General features: G+C 49.6%; 1 long non-coding RNA gene across 1 annotated transcript in view; it reads right to left on the bottom strand.

The window, feature by feature from the left end:
• Positions 1-10,439, bottom strand: part of LOC143988307 (uncharacterized) — a 33,820-nt gene extending 23,381 nt beyond the window's left edge. Inside the window, exon 1 of the long non-coding RNA XR_013276822.1 lies at positions 10,193-10,439. This is a non-coding gene — a long non-coding RNA (uncharacterized LOC143988307). The remainder of the gene's footprint in view (positions 1-10,192) is intronic.
• Positions 10,440-16,667: the final 6,228 nt, after the last annotated feature.

Here is a 16,667-nt window from a genome sequence, read left to right as displayed (position 1 = left end):
CCATGGGTGAATGCATGCTGAAGGATTCACATGCAAATAACCCCCAATCCACATTCCGATCGTACCGCAGACCAGAAAATGGGAAGAAGTACAAATCCCACTGTCTCTCCTGCCCGGGGGGGGGGGGGGGGGGGGCAACCATAGGCAGGGAGAGAGCTGAGAAAGGGACGGGACCTAAACGACATGGCGTCTAGCCGGCGCAGTTGGATATTGCTTTGGCGACAATGCGTTCCACAGATGGGGGAGGAACCGTCCACCTGTCGGCCTGAAGGCCATTGTCATAAACCGGATGTGACCAGAACTGTGTTACTGCGACAGAGTAAACCAAACATAAGTAGGTGAAAGTAAATGATTTTTTAAGATAAATGCATAATGTGAATACACCACCAATACCAAACAGAGTGAGAAAACTGAATATCAGTGACAACCAATCAGTATAAATAACAAAGGGGTTTCCAGAATTGTAGTCAAGCCAGGCCAGGGTCATAAACAGGAGGTCAACAGATGGGGGGACAAGGAGAAAGGGATCAGGTTGCAGGACAAGGTTCCAGGGATGCAGGAATGGACAGGATCAGGTACAACAGGGTCAGGATGCAGGAATCAAGGTTCAGGATCAGGGTAACAGGATGCAGGTCAGGGCTCAAGGACAAAACCAAGGCAAACATGTGAGTGCTTGCTGGTTTTTTATAGGCCTGTGATTGGCCTCAAGTGACACCTGATTGCAGGAGGTGCTATCTGCTCCACACTGCCAGGATCCATCCGCTGGTGGACGCCAGTACTGCAGCCCAAAGATGACATAACATCAGCAGGGAAAAGCTCTCCTGACAGTTCTAAACTGCCAGGAGACACCTGCTGGTGAACCTCAGTACTGCACACCAAAAGACAGATATTATCAGCAGATGGAACATTTCCTGACAGTACCCCCCCTCAAAGGAGCGGCCTCCGGACGCTCCAACTGGATGTAATTGTCCATAGTCTATGGCATCAAGCAGAACAATGGATAGGGGTACATCAGGCTGGGCATCAGGTACTTCAGGGCAGATAGCGGGCTCTGGGTCATCGAGCTGGGTGGCAGGCTCCGGGTCATCGAGCTGGGCGGCAGGCACCTTGAACTGGGCAACAGGCACATCAGGCTGGGCAGCCAGCATGGGCACATCAGGCAGGGCAGCCAGCACATCAAGCGGGGCATCCGGCATGGGCACATCAAGCTGGGAAGCAGGTGCAGGCACATCAAGCTGGGCAGCAGACGCGGGCACATCAAGCTGGGCAGCATGCACATCAAGCAGGGCAGCAGGCATGGGCACTTCAAGCTGGGCAGCAGGTACATCAAGCTGGGCAGTGGGCACTTCAAGCTGGGCAGTGGGCACTTCAAGCTGGGCAGCAGACAGAGGCACATCAGGCCGGGCAGCAGACAGTGGCACATCAGGCTGGGCAGCAGACAGTGGCACATCAGGCCGGGCAGCAGACAGAGGCACATCAGGCCAGGCAGCAGACAGTGGCACATCAGGCCGGGCAGCAGACAGTGGCACATCAGGCTCTGGGTCATCGGGCTGGACAGCAGGCTCCGGGTCATCAGGCTGGGCAGCAGGCTCCGGGTCATCAAGCTGGGCAGCAGACACAGGTGCATCAAGATGGGTAGTAGACAGTGGCACATCAGGCTGGGCAGCAGGCACATCAAGGCAGACAGCAGGCTCCGGGTCATCGAGCTGGGCAGCGGACTCCAGGTCATCGAACTGGACAGCAGGCTCCGGGTCATTGGGCTGGGCAGCAGGCCCCAGGTCATCGAGCTGGGCAGCAGGCAGTGGCACATCAGGCGGGGAAACAGGCAAAACACCCTCAGACCGGGAAACAAACACTGGCTCTTCAGGCTGGAACGATGGCTCTGGCTCTTCAGGCTGGAACGCTGGCTCTGGCACCTCTGACTGGAACTCTGGCACCTCCGGCTCTGTAGTTGGGGGGTGCAGCAGACTGGAAAGGAGGCTTGGGATATGGCAGAGAGGAGGTAACAGCAGCTGGGGTAAGTTCTTGTGGATTAGTAGGCAGCTGAGAAGAGGCAGGAGGGTTGTATGCAGGATAGGTACAGGGAGCAGAGACCGGATGTGAGTATTTGGTTGGAAGAAACGTATACTGGGCTGCTACTGGGTTCAGCATAGTTGATGGGGGAAACAGACTTTTGGGCAGGCAAGTGTCTGATGGCAGAGGTGGTTTGTTGTGAATTGGTTGGGGCTGGTTGCAACTAGGGATGAGCCGAACACCCCCTGGTTCGGTTCGCACCAGAACTTTCCAATGGACCTAAAATTCGTAGGAACTTTAGAACCCCATTGAAGTCTATGGTACTCGAACGTTCGAAATAAAAAGTGCTAATTTTAATGGCTAATATGCAAGATATTGTCCTAAAAAGGGTTTGGGGACCTGGCTCCTGCCCCAGGGGACATGGGTCAAAAAAACTGACGTTTTTTCGGGAGCACTGATTTTAATGAAGATTAAAGTGAAAAAAAGTGAAATATTCCTTTAAATATTGTGCCTGGGAGGTTTCTATAGTATGCCTGTGAAGTGCCACATGTTTCCCGTGTTTAGAACAGTCCCTGCACAAAATGACATTTAACGGAAAAAAAGTCATTTAAAAACGGCTTGCGTTTTTAATGTAATATCTGGTTTCGGCAATATGGATAAAAATCATTGAGAAAAAGGGCATGAGTAGCCCCCCCTGCCCATTACCAGCCCCTTTGGGTCTTGTACGGATATTAAGGGGAACCCCGTACCCAATCCATTTTAAAAAAAGGAAAGGCGTGGGGCCCCCAGGCCCTATATACTCAGAACAGCAGTATACAGGTGGTGCAAACAAGACAGGGACTGTGTAGATTTGTTGTGTTAAGTAGAATCTGTTTGTAATTTTCAACTGGTACATTTTTAAAGTATCGCTCCAGTCAAAAAATCTATTTTTAAGCTTTTTGGAAAACATAGGGAAGGGTTATCACCCCTGTATAATTTGTTTTGCCGTCCGTCTTTTTTCATCTCACTTCCTGTTGTCTCCTTCCGTTTGCAAGTAGGAGACGTTTGTAAGTTGGATGTTTGAAAGTAGGGGCCTGCCCTATATGCTCTGCAGAAATGGCGGACACAACATTGTAAGCCCTCAAAGGGACTCTTGGTGGGCGCTGGAGCACCCTGCTGTGAACGATTATATCAAGAATTGTAATTACATGCCATTGTTGAACAGTGGTAGAAAAATTGGGCCTTTGGTGGTTGTGGTGCTGGTGGTGCTGGTGCCACAACACTATAAGTCCTCACAGTTACTCTCGGTGGGCACAGGAAGGGGCCCTGCTGTGAAATATTATATCAAGAATTGTAATTACATGCCCCTGTTAAACAGGGGCTGAAAAATTGGGCCTTAGGCACTGGTGCTAGTGCCACGACACTGCAACCTATCCCATATACTCTAGTTGTAGTGCATGAATGAGCCCTGCTACAAAGCATTGCATCAAAAATTGTAATTAAACGCCCCTGTTAAACAGGGGCTGAAAAATTGGGCCTTAGGCACTGGTCCCACGACACTGCAACCTCTCCCATATACTCTAGTTGTAGTGCAGGAATGAGCCGTGCTGCAAAGCATTGCATCAAAAATTGTAATTAAACGTCCCTGTTAAACAGGGGCTGAAAAATTGGGCTGGTGGCATCACCCAGAACCAAAAATGTTCTTCCAACATATCAGCGGAGGAGGAAGAGGATAGACAATCAACATAACAGGACAGTCACTCAGCATCAGCATAGGCAGTCTTGAAGGGATGTGATATTTAAAAAAAAAAAATATTTGGTTACATTAGCTTCAGGTGCTTGGTAGCTGTGGGTGATCCAAGACTGATTCATCTTTATGAAGGTCAGTTGATCAACTGAGTCGGTGGACAAGCACACCCTGTGATCGGTAACAAAGCCACCAGCAGCACTGAAGGTGCGTTCCGAAAGAACGCTGGATGCAGGACAGGCCAGTAGCTCAATTGGATACTGTGCAAGCTCTGCCCAGTGATCCATCCTCAAGACCCAGTAAGCCAGAGGATTTTTGGTGGGAAAGGTGTCCAAGTCTGGCCTTGCCCCTAGGTATTCCTTCACCATGTAAATCAGACGCTGGCAATGGTTGCTGGAACCATCGGTCAGACGGCCACCTTCTCCACCGCTCCTTCTGACCGATGTCTCAGCAACACATTGTCCAGGACCAGGAGTTCGTAACCTCCCAGTCTCTGGGAACACATTGCACAGACCTTTCTGCAAGGCCTCCCGGGGATGTCTCATCCTCTGCTCCCTCTGCGATGGCAAGATAAGGTCGGCAACCTTACCCTTGTACCGTGGATCAAGGAGAGTGGCCAGCCAGTAATGGTCCCTCTCCTTGATCCGAAGAATACGAGGATCCTTTCCGCAGGCTTTGCAGGATCAGGGAGGCCATGCAGCGTAGGTTAGCAGAGGCATTCGGTCCAGAGTCCTCTGGGTCACTAAGGACATGATCCGCAGCTACCTCCTCCCAGCCACGTACAAGTCAACGGGTTTCTTGGGACTGTAAATCATCCCTACAAGACTGCTGCTGCTGCTGAGTGCCAGCCTCCATCTCCACGCTGACACAATCCTCCTCCTCCTCCTCCTCCTCCTCCTCCTCGTCCTGTGTGATGGGTGGGACAGCAAGAATACTCGATAAAGGGGGCCTTGAGAGGCAAGGAAGTCCACCTCTTCCTGCCTCTGTTCTGCCTCAAGTACCCTGTCCATTATTCCACGCAGCGTATGCTCCAATAGGTGGACAAGAGGTACAGTGTCACCTGGTGCATGCACTGTCACTGCTCACCATCCTTGTGTCCTCCTGAAACGGTGACAGGACAGTGCATGTATCCCTGATCATGCCAAACTGGCGTGGTGTAAAAAAAACAAGCTCCCCTGACCCTGTCCTGGTGCCGTAGTCGCACAGGTACTCATTGATGGCCCTCTGCTGCGTGTGCAGCTGCTGCAGCGTGGCCAACGTTGAGTTCCATCTGGTGGGCATGTCACATATAAGGCGGTTCTTGGGCAGGTTCAACTTCTTTTGGAGCTCAGCCAGCCGAGCACAGGCATTAAATGATCGGCAAAAATGCACACAGACTTTCCTGGCCTGCTTTAGGACATCCTGTAAGCCCGGGTACCTGCCCAAGAACCGCTGCACCACCAGGTTAAGGACGTGAGCCACACAGGGCACATGAGTCAGTTGTTCCTGTCTGAGGGTGGAGAGGAGGTTGGTGCCATTGTCGCAAACCACCAATCCTGGCTTAAGCTTGCGTGGCGTCAACCACCTCTTGGCTTGCCCCTGCAGAGCTGACAAAACATCTGCCCCAGTGTGGCTCCTGTCCCCCAAACAAACCAGCACAAGCACGGCATGGCATCGTTTAGCCTGCGTACTTGCATAGCCCCTTGAACGCCTATGGAGCACCGCTGGTTCTGAGGACAGAGCACTGGAAGAGGCCATGGAGGAAGAAGAAGAGGAGGGGGTGGAGGAGAGAGGTGTGTCACAACCAATAGTAGAATTTTGGAGGCGTGGTGGCGGAACAACCTCCAACACTACTGCACCTTGTCCTGCATCCTTCCCAGCTGCCATTAGAGTGACCCAATGGGCCGTGAAAGACAGGTAACGTCCCTGTCCATGCCTGCTGGACCATGAGTCAGCGGTAATATGCACCTTACCTCTGACCGCCCTGTCCAGCGAGACATTGCCTTCCACATGCCGGTAGTGAGCCGGAATCGCCTTCCGTGAGAAAAAGTGGCGTTTGGGGACCTGCCACTGAGGAACCGCACATTGTACAAACTCACGGAAGGGGGCCGAGTCTACCAACTGAAAAGGCAGCAGTTGAAGTGCTAGCAATTTAGCCAAGCTAGCATTCAGCCGCTGGGCATGTGGATGGCTGGGAGTGAACTTCTTTCGACGGTCCAGCAGCTGGGGCAGGGAAATTTGCCTGCTATAATCGGACGTGGGTGTACTGCTAGCAGAGTGTCCTGAAGCACTTGGCTGTGACACACCTAATTCTACACCTTCATTCCTCTCAGAGCAGGTTTCAGAGAGGACTGAAGGTCTAGTGGGGTTGGAGATGCCAGCTGATGAGGAGCAAGGAGAGGTCCGCTTTGTTCTTTGGTGTGGGTCTTGGAGGTACGCTTGCCAACGAGCTGCATGGCAGGTCAACATATGTCTGGTCAAGCATGTGGTGCCCAAGCAGCTGATGTTTTAGCCACGTGAGATACGCTTGAGACATATGTTGCAAATAGCAGCGGTGCGATCTGATGCACTCGTCTCAAAAAAGGCCCACACCAAAGAACTTTTAGAATAACGCGCAGAGGCAGCGCCCTGCACAGGTGGAGCTCTGCGGTGTGATTCAGTTGGTGTATTGCCCCTAAGCTGGCCCCCGGAGGGCATCCTGCCTCGTTGGAGATGTGCCTCCTCCTCCTCCTCCTCTCTCCTACCAGGCACCCACGTGGAGTCAGTGCCCTCATCATCCCCTCCCTCTTCATCGCTGGAGCAAACCTGGCAGTATGCTGCAGCTTGTGGAACATGACTGCCAGATTGCTTTCCTTCTTGAGCATCCCCTCTCTCTGCGCTAATGCTACTGCCTTCCTCTAGCTGAGTATCATCATCAGAGCCTACAAAACACTGGGCATCCTCCTGGAGCATGTACCCAACACTGTGCTCAAAGAGTTCAGGGGACTCCTCAGGAGGACGTGGTGGGTCTAGGGAAGGAGTCACTGATGATGACATTGAGACGAGGGAAGACGATGCGTTGGCAGCTGCTTTGCTAATACCCTGAGCCTGGGTGAGAGAGGATGAGGAAGATGAAGAGGGCTTGGTCATCCACTCTACCAAGTCTTCGACATGATGCGGCTCAACACGTCCAGCTGCCGAAAATAAGGACAAGCGTGTCCCATGGCCAGGTGCTGATGACGATGCACCACATCCACGACCAGCACTGTTGTCTCTAGACACAGAGCCTGCTTGCCCTCTTTTATCGGCTCGTGCCTGTCTCCCTCTCTTTGTAGGCCTTCCAGACATGGTAATGGCCTGAAGGGAGATGGGAAAACCAGCAATTGGGTAGTGTATATTGTCCTGGAGGCACACAACACCCACTAACTCCTGCAGATGCTTTTATTATAGAACAACAGGAATTAAAGGGTAGATACCGGTGTATGCTGTGCTGTGCTGGAGGCACACAACACCAACTAACTCCTGCAGATGGCAGATGGCTCAATTAGAGAAGAGCTACATAGGTGGATAATGCTGTATACTGCGGTCAGGGCACACAGACAACACCCACAAACTCCTACAGCTGACTGAAAGCTGAATTACAGAAGAGCAATATAGATAGCTATATAGGTGGATAATGGTGTATACTGCGATCAGGGCACACAGACAACACCCAAAAACTCCTACAGCTGACTGAAAACTCAATTACAGAAGAGCTAGAATGCTAAATCGGTCGATAACAAACAGTGTATACTGTGTTGAAGGTACACAGAGAACACCCACTAACTCCTACAGCTGACTGAAAACTGAATTACAGAAGAGCAATATAGCTAGCTATATAGGTGGATAATGGTGTATACTGCGGTCAGGGCACGCAGACAACACCCACAAACTCCTACAGCTGACTGAAAGCTGAATTACAGAAGAGCAATATAGCTAGCTATATAGGTGGATAATGGTGTATACTGCGGTCAGGGCACGCAGACAACACCCACAAACTCCTACAGCTGACTGAAAGCTGAATTACAGAAGAGCAATATAGCTAGCTATATAGGTGGATAATGGTGTATACTGCGGTCAGGGCATACAGACAACACCCAAAAACTCCAACAGCTGACTGAAAACTCAATTACAGAAGAGCTAGAACGCTAAATCGGTCGATAACAAACAGTGTATACTGTGTTGAAGGTACACAGAGAACACCCGCTAACTCCTACAGATGCCAACACACTACACAAGGCCGCCCCGCTGGCGTGTGGGGCGTGTACTACACAGCCTGAGCTATGATTGGCCACAGGAATCCTGCCTGTGGCCAATCATGGCTCTCCTCGTTGCCGACGCTGTGATCATGAGCCAGCTATTGTGGGCCGTGAGCGCCACACAAATTTGGCGTGAACGGCCCATAACGTTCGGTATTCGCCGAACGTGAGAACAGCCGATGTTCGTGTCGAACGTATGTTCGACTCGAAACACCAAGCTCATCCCTAGTTGTAACATATCAGACCATGCTGAGAGTATTGGTTGGACAAAGAACGGATCACATTCTGCCTGTCTAACAAGGGTCTGTACTGAGTGAATTCATTCCATAAGCTTCTGCTGGGGACAAACGGAATAGTGCTCAAAAAAGCATGCAGAATCATCCTCTAACAGCCACACCAGAGACTCCACCTGATCAGCACTGAAAGGGGGAGAAAAATCATCACTGGTCTTTGGAACACCGGACAGGGCTACCTCAGCACATATTTGGATCAAAGGCTGCACATCCCTAAACAACATATAGCCCTGGTCAACCAGGGAGTGGGCCAAATGGATGAGCTCAAGCAGCTGCCCATTGGTCCACTCTTTCAGTGTCTGGCAGAGATACTCACCACTCTCTGACGCCAGCAGAACATAATAAGAAATCACATTAGGATTCATTCCAGCAAAGCCAACAGAACCGAGGTGGTTCCTCTGTGCAGCCACTTCTGGTCAGGGATGGCCTTGGTTTCTGTCATAAACCGGATGTGACCAGAACTGTGTGACTGCAACAGAGTAAACCAAACATAAGTAGGTGAAAGTGAGTGATTTATTAAGATAAATGCATAATGTGAATACACCACCAATACCAAACAGAGTGAGAAAACCGAATAATAGTGACAACCAATCAGTATATATAACAAAGGGGAGTCAAGCCAGGCCAGGGTCATAAACAGGAGGTCAGCAGATGGGGGGACAAGGAGAAAGGGATCAGGTTGCAGGACAAGGTTCCAGGGATGCAGGAATGGACAGGATCAGGTACAACAGGATCAGGATCAGGATGCAGGAATCAAGGTTCAGGATCAGGGTAACAGGATGCAGGTCACGGCTCAAGGACAAAACCAAGGAAAACATGTGAGTGCTTGCTGGCTGTTTATAGGCCTGTGATTGGCCTCAAGTGGCACCTGATTGCAGGAGGTGTTGTCTGCTCCACGCTGCCAGGATCCATCCGCTAGAGGACACCAGTACTGCAGCCCAAAAATGACATAACATCAGCAGGTAGAAGCTCTCCTGACAGTTCCAAACTGCCAGGAGACACCTGCTGGTGGACCTCAGTACTGCACGCCAAAAGACAGATATTATCAGCGGATGGAACATTTCCTGACAGCCGTCAGGTGTCGGTGTCCCCCGATAGAGGATCTGATGGAATTATGAGGAAGGATTAAAATCTGGCCATTGTTCTTTGTTTTAGGATCTCTGTGTTGAAGACTACAAATACGAATCTCCCAACTCCTAAAGCTCAACCAGTACCTATCTTATCTTATGTAGGTTGACATATAAAGCCTCACAAAATGTAAATGCTGTCCAGTCAACAAGGCCAAATTACTTTATGAGAGCCTTAAGGATCCCCGGAAGCTTCCTCTATGCCATCAACCTCTTTTGCACATCAAGAGATGCACCATTACAGCATCAGCAGTATCATATCTCCTTAGTATGACCCACTGCTTGCATAAAATATACTTTTGCTTCAGAACGTCTCTCAGCGAATAATTGGAGACAGACACAATAGAGCAATGGAATACAGCCACACCCCAAATGACCCAACAGAGAGTATACCATAGTATGAGAAAATCTAATATATATATATATATATATATATATATATATATATATATATATATATATATATAAAATTCCAGAGTAGTTGCACAGTGAGTCCGATTAGTACAGATCAGGCTGGGGTTCTCGGTCACCCTGTGCCCCTAATAGACACAAGTTGACTTAGGCATGGGAGGTGCATGGGGAGCTGAAACAAGGGTTTCCCAACCTCTCCAAGGGATTATGGGTCCTACTCCTGTGACATATCTCCCCTTTCAGGGGACTAAGACAGGAGGAGACCCCAGACAGGTTGACTTTGAAGTTAGTCCGTAGTTCCAGTCCCCCAATGCCGGTATCCACACAGTACCCCAAATACATTGTCCCAAACATAGCATTACTCACCCAGCCAACCTCTGTCTCTCTCCGAGAACATTCCCACCGCTGGGGAGAAGAGCAGACTGGCCCTTCTCCCTGGAATCCTTTCAGCCGCTGAAAAGAGGACAGGGTGGCTGGGCTCACTTCATCATGCTGTTGGCGATCCCATCACATCAAGTTAGAAAGATGCATGGGAGTAGAGTGTTCAATGCCTTAAAAACTGGGCAATGTTAGAGGAGCTGTGGTTTTCAGTCATGGTGGGGTATGGGGCCAGTAGTAGGGTACCCAGTATAAGGAAACAGCATACACAGAGTCCACAAAAAGTTTACATTTATTGTATTTAGAAGTATGCAGGTTAAAGGGTAACAAGGATGCTTGTAGAACACTATAGTTAGTACTAGTATAATCATTGATGGCAACAGGTGCAAAACACTTGCAGTATACTTAGCAAAACTTGCGATAACAGGCGTAATAAAACTTGAATCATTAGGCAAAGTAACTCTTGCAATAACAGGTACAATTCACTTTTAGTAATAAGCACAATAACAGTTCCCAGTAGAGTGCTGGTACTAATGGCACAGGCGAAGATTAGCAGTGTAGATAAGGTGGCTTAAACTGCAATGTCACAGCAACAGAGCACAGCTATGCAGTGGTATATCTTCAGGTACAATAAGCCACAGCACAGGTAGGAACCACTTTACTGGAACAGCATCAGCTGGAGGGTTGGCATACTTGCATGGCAGAAGGCATTGTCAGCACACAGAGGAGATGGGAAGTTTTGGAGTGGCAACTCTGGAGATCAGTATCTTACGCTGGAACATTTCACTAACTCTCAATCACTCTCCCTGATGACCAGTGTCCACTCTCCCACCTCCCTGATGGAATGGGTTCCTGTCCCAACACTAACCACTCCCAAAATGCATGCCAAACCTCAGCAAGGTCCCCCTTTTTAAAAGGGCTGCCCCAACCAAGATGGCCGTGGAAAGTCACCAGGGATGACAGCGTCCAATCAGACAGCTTCTCTCCTTGTGATGTCTATGTAGGCACCAGAGGAAAAACATCCCTGAGTCTCCACTTCATCAGAATAGCGGCAAGATCCCCCCTGCTGGATGGAGTAAGAACTATACCTGCCAACAAAGGGGCCTCGGTTTAACGCTTGTCTGGGGACCCATTTTATCCAAATCCGGCCCTGCCAACATAACTATGAAGCAAAAAAGTAATGTAAGCAGGAATTGATCATGACAACAACAAGAAAACTCAAAAATTTGCTGGAACGAACCTAAAAGAAATCCAACTTTCTACAGTGCTAGATGCCTGTCTGGCATATTTATCTTCTGCCGAAACATCCTAAGTGACTGAGCCAGGTCTAAGTAGTATAATCCAAGTATGCAGATTCAGAATATTGGCTTTGAAGTGACAGAAGTATAAGGGCCGACATTTCTGAACTGCTTCTGGAAATACTGATTGTCTGGCCCTGTCTGGTTTAAGTACACAGGAGAAGAATGCAGCAAATTAAAGCAAAAGGAAAGTAATAGGCCCGGAAATGCATGCACTGAGTTGCTGGGCAGGCTACAGTCAGGCAGTTATAGAGGTTCAGTTGGGTAGGCTTACCTTATTGGTAGTGTGGGTAGGCTTAACTTACTGGATGGCCGAGGGGGGAAGGGTGTGGCTGGGGTGTGGCACCAGTGGTCTAGCAGAAGGTTGGGAGTTGCTAGTGGTCAGTGGGAGCCAGATCATTGACAAAGACACGTGCACCTCCTTGGTTCTGTGAATAAAAAATAGGGCATTGATTTCTTGCTATGGCGACTGAGGACAACTACAGTGGCGAATGGCCAGCCCTCAGTGGAGGAATTCCCAACTGGCTGGTATGATGTCAGGGTCAGGACAGCCTTTAGCTTCACCTTCACCTGCCCCTGTTCGCCCACAGGTAAGGAGGTCACGGCCTCCTGCGTATCTTAGGCCAGAAGTGATCCCCAGGGTTAGCCACCACTCAGGGAGCCCCATCAGGGACCCTCCAGCCTCAAAAGATAAGAGGCAGCATACTTCTTCCACTGGCGAGGCTGTGAGGAATCCCTATCTCAGGTAGGACACAGGTGGGCATGGCTCCGCACTCTCGGCCCTCCTCACCGAATCAGCGGGACCATGCTCCTGTGCAGGAACCCTAGCACAGGAGAGCAGTGTCGGCTGGTATGAGCCCCTTACCTGAGATGGCCCTGACCATTGCAGAGGTGCTCCTCGGGATGTCACCCTCTCCCCTTTCATGGTACGGGACCGGAGAGCAGCATCTGTAGGCAGGAGTAGTCAGCAGAGTGTACAGCATATAAGAATGCAGCCGAGCGAGCAGCAGCGGCTGAAGAGGTCATCGCTGTGCACCTGTCTCTGCAGCCTTGATCTCGACCAGAGTCCAGAGCCCTGAAGGCAGGTCAGAGGGGGAGCACACCAAATCTGTGGAGGGAAAGGAACAGCAGGAGGGTGTGGCGGCTGGGGATGGGACTAGGACTCATCTGGGATCCGGAGACACGGCTGTGCGGAACCGATCTCTGGGACAGCCTGGTAAGTTCTCAGGTGTGCCTGTTTCTGCCACTGTTGTCTCTCCTGTTGTTCCTCCTGTCTTGTCTGCTGGAGAAGTGATGGGGAGTTTATTGGGTGGTTTATGACATGTGCCTGGGTTGGGAGGCCCACAGTGCCTGTAGTTGCGACGGTGGGTCAGGATGCCCTGGTGTCCCACCTGACTGATAGGGCAGCTCCAACCCCTGTTACGCCTGCTCCACTGGCAGATTCGGGCCTCGGATGGAGTGCGCTTATCCAACTCGGCAAAATGCGAAGTTTATGTTTGCTACGAGGGCTCCCTTGGGTGCATCTTAAGTCGGACGTATAGACAGGATATGATAAGAGGAATATGTGGAGATTCACTATTGCCCCTGTAAAATTTCAATCTGGACAAAGTTAAGCTAGACAAGAGGAAGAAGGAGGAAGAAGAAGTGGCATTATTGCCTCATTCCAAGGCCTTTTGACAACTGTCTTCAGGCATTTAATATTTTTGGCAGCATTATTGGGGTAAAGGTACCGGATTTTTTTTGTTACCTGGACTCAATTAGCGAGGAATAGATGATGTATGGGGGAGGGGCGTGGTTGTGATATGATGAACAATTTCGCCAGGGGAAGGCCATTAGACCCTCGCTGAGGTAAGACCACAAGAATATTGGCTTGTGAATGAAGCTTATGACCCAGGCAGGAGCCAACCCTTGCTCCCTTTCTTGGAGGGGTGCTGCTACTTCAACATCGGCTGCAGAACTAAAGGGTTCTGCTGGCAGTTTAATGACGGGACCTGCAGATTCAGTGGATCTTTTTTTCGCCATGAATGCTCCAGCTGCAGAGGTGCTCATACTTGATCCAAATGTTTTGTAAGATATCAGGGTGATTCAGCTGAAGTGGTGTATGCAATTTGAAGAAACACGTGTCAGTCCAAACTGCATTTTCAAGGGCATGGCAGTCCACTTTTATTTAAAGGAAGCAAAAAGTTCAAATCAAAAGAAATTTCCCTTGCAGGGGGTTCCACCATTAATGCATCATGGTTATTCAGCCTCCTGGCTTACCTACTGATGGCACAGCTTCTTCAGGCCTCACATCTAGGCCATAGGTCTGTTCCTCAGACCTGTATGCTTAAATCAAGCTCTCTCTTAGCTTACCCAGGGTTCAAACTGCCACCTGTAGTCTCTCTAAAGAACATGGGTGTCTTCCCAACACTCACACACAGACTCCTGTCTGTAGGGCAGAATCCTCCTAACTCTTCAGTGAGACTTCCTGTCTCCTTGGGTGGAGCTATCTCCAAGTGGGAGCCCTGAGCTCTATCCCTGTGGATATCCCTCTATCCACAGGTGTGCAATCAGAATGCCTCTGTTTACAAGAACCAGGGTGAAAGTGCTAATCCACACCATCAAATGGGCTTGCCTCTCCACAGTTTCAAGCAAGGAAAAGGAAAATTAGCCGATGGTTGGAAAGAGGGAGGAAAAGCTGGCACAGTTTTTATGTAGATATACAAATTGGGCCGCTGCTCAGTTGCTGTTGTAGGGTTTTACAGATGGTTTTACGATTCCCTGCACGTTGTTCGATATCCCACTGGTGGTAGCCAATATGAAGTCAGCATATCTAAATCTGAACGTGGTTTCGGAAAAATTTAAAAAGGAGGTATCTTTGGGGAGGATGGTGGATCCGTTTTCTTCTCCCTCGCTAGAAAACTTGTGGATTTCTCCACTGGGGGAGCCTGATTCATAATTGTGCAATCTATCTTATGCGTCCTTTGACGAGGCTGTGGTGTGGGTGTGTAGATCCGGAAAAGGCGTGCTTATGGACAAGACCAACATAGAGGCAATCTTCAGATAGCTGCCAGTCCATTCGGACAGTTCCTGGCTGTTAGCTTGTAAGTGGGAGGGGCAATACTTTATTGATCATTGCCTGCCCATGGATTGCGCTATTTCTTGTTTCCTGTTTTGAACTTTTTAGGTCCTTCCTTGAATGGGTAGTGCAAAGCTTGTCATGTCTAAAAACAATAATCCAATATTTGGATGATTTTCTGGTGATTGGCGACCAACTTGCCTAACTTTGCTAGCAATGCTCCAACACGTTTTTCAGGTATTTGGAGTGCCATTAGCAGTGGAAAGAACTGAGGGGCCCATCACAGAACTGAAGTTCCTGGGTATTGTCATCGAGACTCTTAGATTTGAATGCTGTTTGCCGCTGGATAAGCTGGAGGACCTGAGAGGGGCAGTCTCAGGTGCTATCTGTTGTGCTACATCATGCCTATGGGGCACATATTCTGCCAATGGTTGGCTGGGGCTACTGCAGGGGTGAGATTACCACATCATTTTGTGAGCGTGTGAAAGGAACATCGAGACAATTTGCGTGTTTGGGAAATGTTTCTAGATAACTACAATGACCTGTCTTTGTGGATGGGACTGGGACCTGCTGGGAGAACCTATATATAATGAGGGCCTATCCAGAAACAAGAGTGCAGGGTTGGGACTGTCGCTTGCAGCCCAACCAAAAGTGACGGTTCTGCCGGCCAGGAAACCTGATGTGGTCAGAGGTAGAGGAGAAGCTGTCGCCAATAAGGGACTATCCGTCTAATTACCAGGGACCACAGTGAGTAACTGAAGCAAGTACCAGAGCAGCATTCTCACAAACTGGGGTCGGTGAAGAATCGGGAAACTTCAGTGGGTATTACGCCAGGGACTCAGCCAGCAGAGGTGATGCTTGCAGAGCATCCTTGTGTGTCAAGCCAGGGACCGAGCAGGCCAGTGGTGTGAAGCTTGAGAGGTATCCTGAATGTCAAGCTAGGGACCCAGCAGAGAGGTGGGGGGGGGGGGGGGTGACGCTTGAGGAAGATACCACCGTGAAGATTGGAGGAGATCAAGGGATTCAGTGGCAGTGGATCAGTGGGTCTAGTGAGAGACCGGGAGCTCAGTTGGCTGAAGAACTACAAGGAGTGATTGTAGTAAAAGTGAAAGAACTGTGACCCTCTGTGTTAGGAACTGTTAAAGACCGTTGCAATAAGAGACAGCATTCCTGCACATGTAGATGTGGCATTTCCTGGATGCCTTTCTCTACGTGGCTGTCCTCCTATTGAAGTCTCCTGGCCCTAACCCTCTCTCCCCCAAAAAAGTGAAATAAACTTTATTTTGCATTCAAGAAGTGTCTGGTGCCCAATAACTTTAACTCCTCTTCACCTACCATGCCTCACAACTCACTACATACAGAGGGATGTCAGCTATTCCTGGCCCTGGAGGTTCTCATTAGATCAGAGGAGGCCTGCGACCTTGCTACATCTGAATATTTTCATGTATGCTGTACATGTTCCTGGGGTTGCGAATAAGGCTGGATTCACACCTATGCATTTTTAGTGCTTTTTGCATTTTGCAGATTTGCACTACAGTCCATTTAACATGGTTTCCTATGGAACACGTTCTGTAGTGAAAATCTGCAAAATGCAAAAAGCGATAAAAATGCATAAGTGTAAATCCAGCCTAATGTGGCTGATGTGCTTTCTCGCTTTCTGTGGGACAGATTTTGTTAGTTGGAGCCACCTTAGAGCAGCTGGGATTCCTGTGCCCCAATCATTTGTGGGAAGTTGCCTTGCCAATGTAGCTGATCTAATCCGCCGGTAGGTAGCAGATTCCAACTGGACGTCATACAAATGAGACTGGCGTGAATGGCATGGGTGGTTGTTTTGGAGATGAGGACCAGCAGCACATTATGTTGTATTTCCTAGGAAAAAACTGCGAGGAGGGTGTCTCTGTTTCGTTGCTGGGCCACAAGTTGGCCAGCCTGGCCTTTCTGTTCAGGCTGTCTGGTGTCAAGGATGTCACAAAGTCCTTTCTGGCTTAGATGGCTTTGTGGGGTTACTGAAAAGGCCGATGGGTGGTGGATCCCCCATTTCTTTTGCAAGGCTTAGTGTCCTGTCGGATCATTTACAAATTAGAAGAAAATTGGTCACCTACCTCAG

This window comes from Lithobates pipiens, unplaced genomic scaffold, assembly GCF_037356315.1.
Source record: "Lithobates pipiens isolate NorthernLeopardFrog02 unplaced genomic scaffold, aLitPip1_a1.2 Scaffold_1, whole genome shotgun sequence".
Taxonomy (NCBI): domain Eukaryota; kingdom Metazoa; phylum Chordata; class Amphibia; order Anura; family Ranidae; genus Lithobates; species Lithobates pipiens.
The sequence above is the reverse complement of the archived record's forward strand: the minus strand, read 5'-3'. Positions and strand labels throughout refer to the sequence as shown.